At 44.4% G+C, this 12999-nt stretch overlaps 1 protein-coding gene across 1 annotated transcript in view; it reads right to left on the bottom strand.

The window, feature by feature from the left end:
* MATN2 (matrilin 2) overlaps nt 1-12171 on the bottom strand; it is a 132370-nt gene extending 120199 nt beyond the window's left edge. Inside the window, exon 1 of the mRNA XM_084620298.1 lies at nt 11923-12171. The gene's annotated coding sequence lies outside the window, so the exon portion shown is untranslated. The remainder of the gene's footprint in view (nt 1-11922) is intronic.
* Nucleotides 12172-12999: the final 828 nt, after the last annotated feature.

The following is a 12999-nucleotide window of genomic DNA, read 5'->3' on the forward strand; positions in this document are numbered from 1 at the left end:
TTGTCACCTTATACCAGCTAGTGCTAGTAAACTCTCAAAAAATATGCTCGTGAAGAGTTGTTATGGATTTGGTGGAAGGAAGACAGACACCCACACACGTATGAATTTCAGGAAAATAGCTATATTGGCTGCACCTTTCATACTTCACTTCGCGACTCCTTTTCTCGTTTACACAGGGCCGAAGGTTCCTGAGATTTTTTGCCACTACTTCTGGTCCATGGCACAGATTTGAAGATCACAGAGTTCCAGTCTTTTTCTCTTCAAACTTCCTGTTGACAGAGTCTTTCCATAGTATTCTCAGTCTTCCATGTCCTTTCTTGCTGTCCTCTTCCTGATCATTCTTTTCCCATTCTTATCACATGTACAGCCCGCTCCAAACATGCCCTCTCCAGCCTATGACAGAGTCACAAGTTCCTCTTCCCCATGCACTCATTCTCCTCAGAATATTATTTTCTACTACCTGTATCTTCTTTTCTTCCATCTCCGTAAGACCCACCATTTCCAAACCATAGAGCAGGCACGGGCAAACACACTCAGCATACATTTTTCCTTTCAGTTTGTTACTTACTTGCCAGTCCCACAGAACTCCTGCCATCTTTTTCACTGCCACCCATGTGCACTGATTCCTCTTTTCAATTCTCCAGATCTCTCTCCGAATGCCACTAAGTACACAAATTCTGTCTTCTGATTCAACTTCTCTCCTGAAACTTCAAATCAGAAGCTCTTCTTCCACCTCCTTTACTTGCATAATTTCAGTATTCTTTGTAATTACCTTCAAACCATGGCCTTAAAACACAGACATCTGCTCTTATACCTTATTTACCAATTAATTTTTGCTGTCAGCCAAAAGGGCCAAGTCATCATTGTACATAAGTTTTCCCTGCATCTCCAGAGGCTTGGTTCTCCTGCTCATTAACACCATAACTAGGATGAAGAGAAGCAAATCAGTACACTGCCTTGTCTCAATCACACTGTCACCTCAAAACTGTCTGAAATTCCATACATTGTCATCACCTGAGCCCTGGATCCTTGGTACAGCTCCTCTATCACCACCAGTTCTTGAAGTCCTCCTACCATCTCTCTCAATGCCCCAAACACCAACTCCTCCGGAATCAAGCCATACCCTTTCTCAAGATCAACAAATGCTACATAGCAGTTATGCCCTCCATTTACACTACTATCAAACTTCTGTCTCATTGCAAATATTGAGTCTATAGTACTCCTTCCCTTCCTAAAGCCATGTTGCTCCTCCCCTATATTGTCCTTCACCTTGCACCTCAGCCTTGCTTCCAAAACTCTCTCAAGGACTTTGAGAGGCTGACGTAATAGGGTGATGTCCCAATAGGTGGTTGAATCATTTGCATCACCCTGACCCTTCCAAAGAGGCACAATCAATCCTGTTCTCCAGTCATATGGTATTCTAGCTTGAATCCAGCAAACAAATAATAATGAAGCCACTTTATTCTAGTATCTCCAACTGCCTTGATCATATCATCAGTTCTCATCTTCACCAGCTGGTTTACCATTTTTCGCCATATTCAGTGCTTCTTCTACCTCTTCTAGAGAGATCAATACCTTTTGAGGCTTCCCCATAATTGTCGATGATGCTTGCTCGTGTAACTTTCTCTTCTCATTTAACAGCTTCCATATTGCTGTTACCTCTGTAGGGTTAATCACCACACAGTTCCCATCCTACACACACAGATTTATTCATATCTTGTGTTTCATGATTCCTTTTTGGTTTTTTTGCCAACCTATAACCAATTTCCTGCCATCATCTTCCACCAATTTTCTTTTTAATTCCTCTTCAGCCTTCATTCTTGCCTTAGCAACTGCTTTTTTAACCTCTTTTTGCCAGTATGTATGCATTTTTTTAATTGTCTGATTATCACAACCTGCTTCCTAAAACTCTTGGAATAATTCTTGGCTGCACCTTTATGAACATAAAATCCATCTGTAATGCCCAAGAAACATGAAGGTAGGCCTTGTAAGCTAAATTTGAGGCCATTCTACCCTTTCCTAAATGGTTGACAAGGGATTCCAAATATCCAGCCGCAAGGTTCCATCATGGTGCGACCGGCACCCCAGAGGTCATCCAGATAAATTTTTAATGCCTACCAGTACAAAACAGCAAATCGTTCATGCTGAGATTGTACCACTATTAAGCCTTCATCAGTCCTGACTGGTTAACTTTTTCCCTGAAGGGGACTGAGTTCTCCTGCCTCCCAAGTGCCAATGAGAAACCATGTACCTCTATCCACTCACAATCCAAATTTCAACCTAATCATTTTGCAAGGACTACCTGACACAATATACCACTATGCCCTATCCTACTTGGCACCAAAAGGAGGTGGGGGGGAAATTCTGACCACTCTAGTCTGGCTTCTGGAAACTTCTGCTACTGCTACTTAGCCCAATCTTCTTTGACTCTAATCAACACCATTCCATTTCCTGATATCCCATATTACCCCCAAAATAGATTATGTTTGGTCATCCACAGTTCCCTTACATGGCACTGATAAGGAGCATAAGCTGGTTCCAGTGCACACCCTCATTGCTTTCCTACGTGATCCTGACTGCACCCTATCTGAATCCCAGCCCTCCCCATTTTTGGCCAACCACCTCCAAATCCAGAACATGATGCTGTGGTCAATGGTTCTTACAACGTGAGGGGCACCCAGTTCAGAAAGCACAAGGAAAGAAGTTGAGAGGTGAGGTAATACATCCCAGGAATCACCCCCCAACACCAACTGCTGGCTACCCATACTTCACCACCAAGGAGCCTTGCCTCGATAGCTGGCATGGTGATATCAGTGCAGAAAAAATGGGTTTAGTTTACTCAAGAGGCGGCTATATTAGGAAAGAGACCTATGAAAAATGGCAAGGATCTGGTAATGGGTAAGGAGAGGTCTCATCCACATGGAGGAACAAGCTGGCAAATTTCACAGGCAACATTAAATCTCATAAGCACTTTTTAATGGCAATTATCATCTAAACAATGCTTTATAAGATGCTAGAAATGTTTTATTTAGTACACAATCCCAAACCTGACATGCAGAATCATATAGGGCTCCAGTCCTATCCCAGGAGCTAGCAAACTAAGGGTCCCAATTCTGTGAGGCTTAGAGTAAGTATTGGGAATCAATGGATGTTCAGCAGCCATCACAGGAGATGCACAATACCATATAGGATAGGGTGCTAAATCTGTCCCTCTGAAGATGAGACCCAGCAATGTGGTTATTCATGTAATGGCCCATCATCCACTCATGATCTGTCCTCGTGTCCCTGTCCACTCCACGGCAACCAGTCTCAGCCTCTGACCAGCAGCCATGCAACAGGCCTTAGAAGCGGTGGATCTCTCTACTGGGGCTGGGTTGTTTTGGTGTCTGCCCCAACTCTCCCTCAACTGCTTTCATACCAGGTCCCTAATGCAGAGAATGGGGTGCAAATGTGGCCCCTTTTTCTAGTAGCAGCAGAATTTGGGGCCTTGCAGGCCAGTTTTCGCTCTGAAGTAGAGGTCAGTGAGGCAGACTCAGGTATTTCCTTACTGTAATTTGTTTCCTTGAACAGGGATGAGACAAATTTACTCTTGGCACAATGCTATTCAATATCTTTTATTAGTGGCCTGGAAAAAATATAAAATCATTGTTGTTAAAGTTTACAGATGACAAAAATTGTTGGAGTGATAAATAATGACAGGTCAGCTCTATAGAGCTGTCTGTATTATATGGTAAACTGGGCTCACTCAAACATGCAAGGAGATGTTTGTAGGAACCAAGAACATAGGTAACACTTATAGGATGATGGACTATTGTTTGGAAAGCACTGACTCAAAAGGACTTAGGAACTTTTGAAAATTGGAGCCTAAGTGCCATTGAAAGTCAATGGGATTTAGGCTCCTAGATGCATAAGTGACTTTTGAAAATAGGACTTAGGTGCTTTTGAAAATTTTGTCTTAGGGATCATGGTGGATAACTATCTAAACATGAGCTAACAGTGTGATGTGATGCTAAAGGAAGCAAATGTGATCTTCAGATGCATAAGCAGGGAAATATTGAGTAGAAGTACGGAGATTCTCTATCACTCGAAATCTTTAAATGAAGACTACATATATTTCTAAAAGATAAGCTATCACTAAACCAGGAGTTATGGCTTCAATGCAAGATTCACTTGGTGGGCCTGTGCTATGCAGGAGGTCAGACAAGATGATCATAATAGTCCCTTCTGGTTTTAAAAATCTATGAATACAGCACAGAAGCAACAATCTCTTTCAGAAACTTAAGAAAAGGAACTTCTCCCCGTTCCCGGAAGCAGCTATCTTGCACCTCTATCACTCTCCAGGGCCTCAGCTGTCTCACTGATCCAGCCCATGAGTTATCTGGGAAATCTCTGGTTGAAGGCTCTGGATGTCTACATGGCCTGAAAATGTGAGCCTGGGCATAATCTCCTTGTTTACAGCTGCTCTGACACATAAGGAAACCTTAGCACTTCAGCTAAGGATAATGCTTTAACCCACACAATACACTTCACGATTCTCTTGGTACAGTTACTGCATGGCATTTTTAGCTCCTTCTATGGGGAGCTTCAACTTGAATGCTTAAAAATCAATGGGCTGTGCAAACCATTATAAGTAGTGGACATCTTTATTTGGGCTGTGGAGTTCTGATGCCTACCCCAGCTCTGCTTCAACTGTTCTCATAGCATGTCCTCTCTGCTGAGAATGGAGTGTGAGGGAAGAGCTCCGGACTGACCACAGAGATCCTGGAACAGCAGCTACGAACCCTACAGCATGCCAGATTGGTCACATGACCAATAGAGAAGTTGTGGCTAATATGCTACAACCTAAGCTCCAATGAAACAGCTGGGATATTCTGAGAGTGAGGGTCAGCTGAAGACAGGACTGTGTTTTTCCAGTGGCTCTAGCTGATACTATTGGAGCTTATAGGGAGTTATTCCTTCACTACTTCCTCACCTCCTGCACCTTAGGGGACACCAGCAAGGCACTCAGAGACCTCTGCAGGAAGCAGACCTTCCTTTCTCCCTGCATTGCTGCTTCAGTACAGGAGCCAGCCAAGGTATCAGTATCAGAAAATCCTCTTTAGAAAGGCAAAAGGAGCTCTCTGCAGGACAGAAAATGTAGAGATTTCAAGGCATCTTTCCCACAACTGCTCTTATGGTTACTATAGAAACTGGGCAAGCTAATAAGGAGGTGAGTTTATACACAGCAACTAAAGTGGGGTATGAAGCTGAACCACCAGTGGTGTAATGTGTCCCTCCTCCCCCTTCAGCCCAAACAATCTTGGAGACTGGGCCAACCACAAGGCACACCCAGTTTACCCATTTCCCATTGCACCCTCTAATGGGGAGTCTTGGAGACAGTGGCATACCACACCCCTCCCAGCTGAATCACTGACTTTTTTGCAGTGGGGACAGGTCAAAGGAAACCACTGCTTTCTGTTTTCTTCCTTTGCTTTGGGCAAACTCAGCCCAGCTGTAGGGCTGGACTAGCATAAATGATCACTACAGGAGGCTCACAAATAATATGAGCAATCAAACATTTTGTCATAATTCAGGAGAGTAACACAGAGCAACTGTTCCACTAGTTTTGTGACAGTACTGAATCCCCATATTCCTAGTTTTGACACTTGGTAGCTATATTGAATTAACTGGATTTTATTGTGTAGTTTCTCAGAAACAACATGAGCAATCACACAAAAAAATGATTTTATTTGTAGCAATTTTTAAGAATTTAAATTTTATTAAGGACATTTTAAATAGTCTAACACAGAGGGGGGCAAACTACGGCCCGCGGGACCGTCCTGCCTGGCCCTTGAGCTCCCGGCCAGGGAGGCTAGCCCCTGGCCCCTCCCCTGCTGTCCCCTCCCCCCCCCCGCCACACCGCCCAGGCAGCGCTCTAGGCGGCGGGGGTGCGCGCTCCTGCAGGCAGCGCAGCAGTGTGTCTAGCTCTGGCCGGGTGGTGCGGCTCCCAGACATGCTGCTCTGAGCAGCATGGTAAGGGGGCCGGGGCAAGGGGTCCCCAAGGGCAGCCAGGGGACAGGGAGCAGGGGGTGGTTGGATAGGTGTGGGAGTCCCGGGGGGCCTATCACGGGGAGGTTGGATGGGGCAGAAGTTCTGGGAGGGCGGTCAGGGGACGGGGAACAGGGGGGGTTGGAAAGGCATGAGAGTCCCGGGAGGCGGTGGTGTGGATAGGGGGTGGGGCAGTCAGGGGACAGGGAGCAGGGGTGTGTGGATAGGGACCGGGGGTCCCGGGAAGGAGCATCAGGGGAAAAGGAGCCGGGGGGGTTGGATGGGTCGAGGGTTCTGAGGGGGGCAGTCAGGGGGTGGGAAGTGGGAGGGGGCAGAGGCTAGGCTGTTTGGGGAGGCACAGCCTTCCCTATCCGGCCCTCCATATAGTTTTACAATCCCAGCGTCGCCCTCGGGCCAAAAAGTTTGCCCACCCCGATCTAACACACACAAAAATCATAAACATAGCTAAGCATGTAAACAGGTACACATCTGAATACATTGCCTGTTGTAATATTGTGCATGCAGCTCAGTCAGACCTACACTAAATATCTGTTCAGTTTGTATGAGCTGATTACAGTTAATTTTAAACTATCATGTGGTAAAAGAAAAACTTGGAAAGTTTTTAGAACCTCTTAACTCTTAGTTCTCTCCTTAAAATCCTTACTAATAGTTTTTGACTTACCAATATCTGCTAACCCATTAATATTTTATTTGTATGTTATAGTAATTTGAGTGTAGCTCATAGTTAGAGCTCAAGACCGCCACCAGCTTAGTCACTGAAAAATAATTATAAGATCCGTAAGTTGTATAGAGTTCGGCAAAAAAAATCCTCAGTGATCCTTTATCAGCACTAGGGATGTAAATATCATTTAAAAAGATAACCATTTAAACTATTAAAATTATATCGGTTAACCCATTAAAGGGAGAGGGGCCCCAGCTACCTGGTTTGTCCCAATGCAGCATCCACAGATGCTCCATGCCACCCCAGCAGCAGCTTCCCTTCTCTTCACTGACCAGTGCGCTGTCCACCTCCGCAGCCGAACCCCTTCCAGTAGCACAAGGGGAGGCTGGGGACTACTTAACTCCCCAACAGAGCCTGCAGCCTAAACACACTCTCCCTGACCTGCTGGCCAGCCCCTGCGAAGCTCCTATGGCCAGCCCGGGGCTGCAGGCAGCCCAGGGCTCAGGTCGGGCTGATGCGGCCCGGCGCAGGAGAACCGGTTTGAGACCCGCAATTAACAGTTAGGGTAGGTTAACGGTAAGACTAATACTTACCAGTTAACCGTTTAATATTTTACATCCCTAATCAGAATCTACTAAAACTTTTACCATCTTTACTTTTTACTGTTGATGTAAAAGGATTATTTAGTTTTCTTATCTTACCATTTTTGACAAACAAGATATATTAAAAAAGTAAAATGAAAATAAAAAACCTTTTTGAATCATAAGACCAACATATTCCTTACAAACACACAGCATATTATAATACACTCAACATTTCAGCTTCCACATTGCCATGTCATTGTGCTACATAAATGTCATAGTAATACTTTCTTGCTCACACTCACTCAATTTAATTATCTAATCAACTTAGTGAAAGTGTTAAGTATATTTTCTTTAAGAATACATTTCAAGTTATATTTTATATCACTTCATTTTCTACATCTCTAATGAAATAAGAAACAATAATATAGCATCTGTTAGTTGTTTCTAATGCACCCATCTCTGTGATATCTGGCCCTGTTAATATCACTGTGGCTAATATTGACAACATTATTCAAAGCAACTAATGATAATTTCAAGAATTTCAGAAATTTACCATAATAAAAGTTTACAGTGATCTTGGAAAGCAGTACACCCACAGAATGGTTCACTCTTCACAATTTCCACTGAGCAGGATTTACCAAAGGGGATTCTTATTTTATGACAGCATCAACCACCCTGTTAGTGATTTTTCTTCAGCTGCTGCTTGGACAATAGATCTTTTCATTAAACTTGTTCTTTTGGGGCAGATACATCTGCACTCTCTGGTTATGGGTTTGTGCTAGACATCAGAGTTTCAAAATTACCAGAATAGTAGCACTGTGGTACTGGGAAATTTAGTTTTGTCTACTCTGAAAAGGCACTATATTTGTAAAGTGCATATTATGTGATATATAATACAAGTTGGCTGTTCAGTTTTGTCTCCTAACATACAGCTGCTTAGTTACAAACTGAAAGCTCTATTAAAAAAAAAAATACAGGCATGCTATCTTCTCCATACCGACCCCAATGCTGCTAAGTCAGGTTGAAGAAAGGGTGAAATGAACACCATCATCTGCCTAAATCAGAATGTTCAGGATATGAAGTAGTGCATTCCAGATACTCCTTACTTATAATGAAAACAAAGTTTAATTGTGAGCATGGCTTATCAATGAGAACAATCTGTCATTAGTGGTCTGATTATATGTGAAATAGTGGCAGTTGGTGTTTTCTCCTCACCTGAGTAGCGTGTACCAATCATACTAAATTATTTATATCTGATTAGTCTTCCTCTAGTTTGTATAAAATGCCTAAAATACACCTTACTATTATATTCTTGGGCCTCAATCCTGCACACACTTAAGCATGCATTATACTTTACTCATGAGTAGTCCTACTGAAGTCAGTGGAACTACTTACAGAAGTAGTTAAGCATGTACATATTTGCAGGATTCGGCCTTAATTGCAGCCTCATATAACCAGCCTGATGTTATATTTTCTTTATTAAAATAGTAACATAGAAGTATGTCAGATTTAGTTTGAATACCATTTTATTTAAATATATATATATATATATATATACACACATACACACAGACACACCATTATTTATAAAGCCAAATTTTAAAAATCTAGATTTTAAAACACACATTTGAAGGAAATAGTATAGAATATGATTAAAGCTGTTTTCAGTTTCAAACATTTCAATGTTCATAGAAAAATCATATGCATGTCTCACCATTATTAGAGTTCCTTATCCCTAGATGTGTTGGGATTTGTTAAGACTATGCCTTCTATCTTAGTGCCCCTTATTAGGACAGGCATACCAAACCACATATGACTTTTTTTCCAATCGCTCAAGCTAAACAGAGTCAAGCCTGTTCACTTCTTGAATGGTGGCCTAAGAAGAAAAGCCAAATGCTTCAGAAAGTGCTTTGTAAATCAGGAGGTTGCATTCTTCCCCTCTGAGTTAACACTAACCTAATGTCCAGCATCATGGTAGGGGTCAGTATGATACTGAAATGCTGTCTTCTAAAACTGAGATTCTGACCATTTGTGGTCACTGAAGATCCCACAACAATTTTCATGAGGCTAGAGAGTAACAACAACTGGCCAATTTCCAGATTAACTAAATATATTCTACTTAATTTATATTCCCCTGCCATTTCAATAGGCTACAGTGTTCTTCAGAGCTGTATTTTGTCTTGTCAAAACAGTTCTTATGTTTTACCCCAGAGGTGGCCATGATTCAGCAATGAGCCATTTGTAAAGAGTTTAAGGCTAATATATAACTGTAAGATATCATATATACTTTTGCACAACTATTAAACAAACAGTTATTGTGAGGTCAAATTTGCCCCCAAATTTACATCAGTAAGTAGTAGTATTAAAAACAAGTTTTTTACAAAACCTAAGACCAACGTAAATGTTAAATGTTACATAACATACTGAAGTATGTGAATGGCCCCATAAAACTGGGAGCTTAGTCTTACACAATTCATAGTCATATTGAATATAGGACAGGATACAGAATCACTTCACCCACCACTGAAATGTAGCTATCTGTGTGGGGCAGGAGTGTCAGTTAGTTGTTTGACAGCACAAAAAAAATGAAGAAATACACTCATGTGCTTTCTTCAGCAAAATACATTCCTCTCCACCTCAGTCCCCAATAGTAAACAACACAGTTGACACTAGAAATTTAAAAAAATCTGTGACTACTCAGGACTTCATAGTTGTCATAATGCTCTGACATGCTGTACACCATGACCACTCAGAACTTTACCGCAAAAACTGGGGACATAACTCAGATTCTCCTACTCCAAAAGCATAGGCCCCTACCACCTGAGTTCAAAGGAGAATCTCCTTTAGATACAGTATAGTGCTTGTTTCAGAGTAGCAGCCATGTTAGTCTGTATCCGCAAACATGTTCTCCTGCATAGTCTCAGAACAGCTCAACTGTGTATCAGAAGCTCTATACTCAAAAAGAAAAGGAGGACTTGTGGCACCTTAGAGATTAACAAATTTATTGGAGCATCAGCTTTCCTGAGTGAGCTGTAGCTCACGAAAGCTGATGCTCCAATAAATTGGTTAGTCTCTAAGGTGCCACAAGTCCTCCTTTTCTTTTTGAGTATAGAGCTTCTGATACACAGTTGAGCTGTTCTGAGACTATGCAGGAGAAAGCAGTGAGGCTCAAACACATTAGCTCTTTCATTACATACAAAATACAGTCATAAATATAACACAGAGGTTGCTAATGGTGTTTTCACATTTATGGGGGATTCAGTGTGACTATTTTTTACTGCCCTATAGTACCTAAGGATAGTAGCAAGGATCTGGTTGTCTATAAGAGAGGCAGGGCTGGTAGAGTCCTTGCTTGAAAGAGCTAAGAACCAGTGAATCTTCTTGACTCCTCTATACAAAGGTTTGACAGAATGTGTGGGTTTCTTTTATTTATAATTTTAATTGATAATCTCAATGTTTATTTTTCAGCATTCTTTTCTGTTTTTATTGCTATAGGTGTTCACAATTGCCCCAAAGTATTGGTTTTAAGCATTTTTTCTATTTTTATCCATTTACATTTTCACAGTTGTGGGAAACTATGGGCAGGGATCAGATGCTGGGGGAAGCAGCTAGTTATTTAATGACAGTAGAGGCGGAGATTCAAAAAGCTAAAGCTTTATAACCACTACACAAATTGTCAACATCACAAGTCAAAATATACACTGTAAATATCCTTAAATCCAGCTCTAAGAAGTTCTCAAGCAGCACTTTCCTTTCCTCGCCTCTCTGTACATTTCGAGTATCCTCAATGGAACCAGTTGGTGTATGCACCGAAACAAGCTAACGCTGCCAAGCCTAGCTAAGCATCTCAAACCCCAGCGCTAGCCATGGGTAGTGGCTGTAGACTTCAGACCGGGGGCTAGATCTCCAGAACTGTCCCAATCCCCGCCAGGTCAGGAGCTGTTTGGTTCCAGCCCTGCCCTGGCCCCGAGCCAGCCACACTTGTACGCCCTGCCCGCCGGTCCCCGCGCAGCCGGGCTCTACCCGCGGGGCTTCGGGCTGCCGGAGTGGAGCCGGGCGGGCGGGCAGGGACGGCGCTGGCCCGGCGGCTGCAGCCCGCGAGCCCCGGCAGGCTGAGGGCGAGAGCCGGCGAGCGCCCTCGGGGGAGCCCGGCAGGCCGGGGAAGAGCCGCCCGCCCGGCCGCCCCAGCCCTGTGGGCGGGGGCCGGGGCGGCTCTGCTCCGCGCGCACGCGGGGGGCGCTGGGCTGGCTGGGGCGGGGGGGAGACGCGCCGGCGGGTGCCCCGCTCGGAAGCTGAGCTGGGGGGGGCGGCGCCCGCTTTCGAAGCTAGACTCGGCTCATCTCCTCCCGGGCCCCCCGCTCGCCGCGGCGGAAGGGCCCCAACGCCCCCGTGCCGGCCGGGGGAGGAAGCCAGGGGTCACTGGCCCTTCCCCCACCGCCACTCTCTCTGAGCGCCCCCCGAGACACGCGTGAGGCCGCCTGAGGCCCGGCCGAACGTGCTCCCGGAGCCAGCCCCTCCGCGGGTGCGGGGAGAGCCCCGGGCCCGCCGCCCCTGCAAGGGGGCTCCGGAATCCCCTGCGCGACCCCGGGAAGATGCCGCCCGCCCCCCCAGCTATCGAGGGTCTCAGACCTGGCTCTGCTGAGGAGCGTGCTCGCTTCAGAGCAGAGGGTGGGGGGAGTTCCTGGCGCTGCTCCTTGCGATCCCAGCAAGGGAGAGGCGATTTGGTTTTCCCGGGCACCAGAAGTTCAGTCCAGGATCAGCAGCATCCTCCTTCTCCCAGCATCTGATCTGAGCGTCAGCCGTTGGCACCAGGCCGGCGCAGTTAGTGATTCCTTGCCAGGGAAATCCACCAAAGGAAACGCTGGGAAATGGAAATCCCATTCCCCACACGAAGCACCTCCAGGGCCAAAGCAAACCGTCCCCAGGGGAATCATGCGGTCGTCCTGCCCTCAGACGTGGTTTCTCTGTCTGCATGGAAGCTAGGGGAGTTTCTGTAGGGGAAGCAGATTACAGACCTAGTAAAAGTAAAGGGACTAGATGGGGGTAATGATCGTTTATTAGTTAACACTGGAGTGAAGCCTGCTAAATAATAAATTGCTTAGATGAAAAAAGCTGGACATGGGCTTTATAGCAACAGCTACAACTCGGTTATGCAAGAAAAGACTTGAGTCACTACCTTTGTTAGTCCAAATAACTTGTGATTTCTTCCTTCTGGCAAACAGCGGGGTAAGGGGCTCAAGTCCAACTGGCAATAGGGCAAGCTAGCCCTTCTACCACTGCCAGGTTGGAAGCTTGAAGCAGAGCGCTGCAAGTTTAGGTTACAGAAAGCACATATATGAATTGTTGAATTCAAACACTTGGAAAAATTGTCTGTACTTTCAACAGTTACTTAAGGGTAAGCACATGTGTTTTTAGTCATAAAAGCTACTTTCAGTGAAAGAGTTGTGGGAGACCCTGATCTATAGAAATGGGGCACAAACCATCTGTAAGTCTCAAACTGAAGAGGAGATCTATATCACTGGGTCTTTAGTCTTTCCTCTATCCACAGGGAACAACAAAATAAAAGTGAATATTTAAAGTAATAGTTGATCGATCTCATCACTTTAAAAATAAATTCTGAACAGTTACCATTGAATTCTGTTTCATTACCGTCAGTATTTATTTACACCAGTATTTTCCCAGGAATTGAAATTGGGGAGCAAAGGA

Source organism: Lepidochelys olivacea, assembly GCF_965140295.1.
Source record: "Lepidochelys olivacea isolate rLepOli2 genome assembly, chromosome: 2".
NCBI classification, from domain to species: domain Eukaryota; kingdom Metazoa; phylum Chordata; order Testudines; family Cheloniidae; genus Lepidochelys; species Lepidochelys olivacea.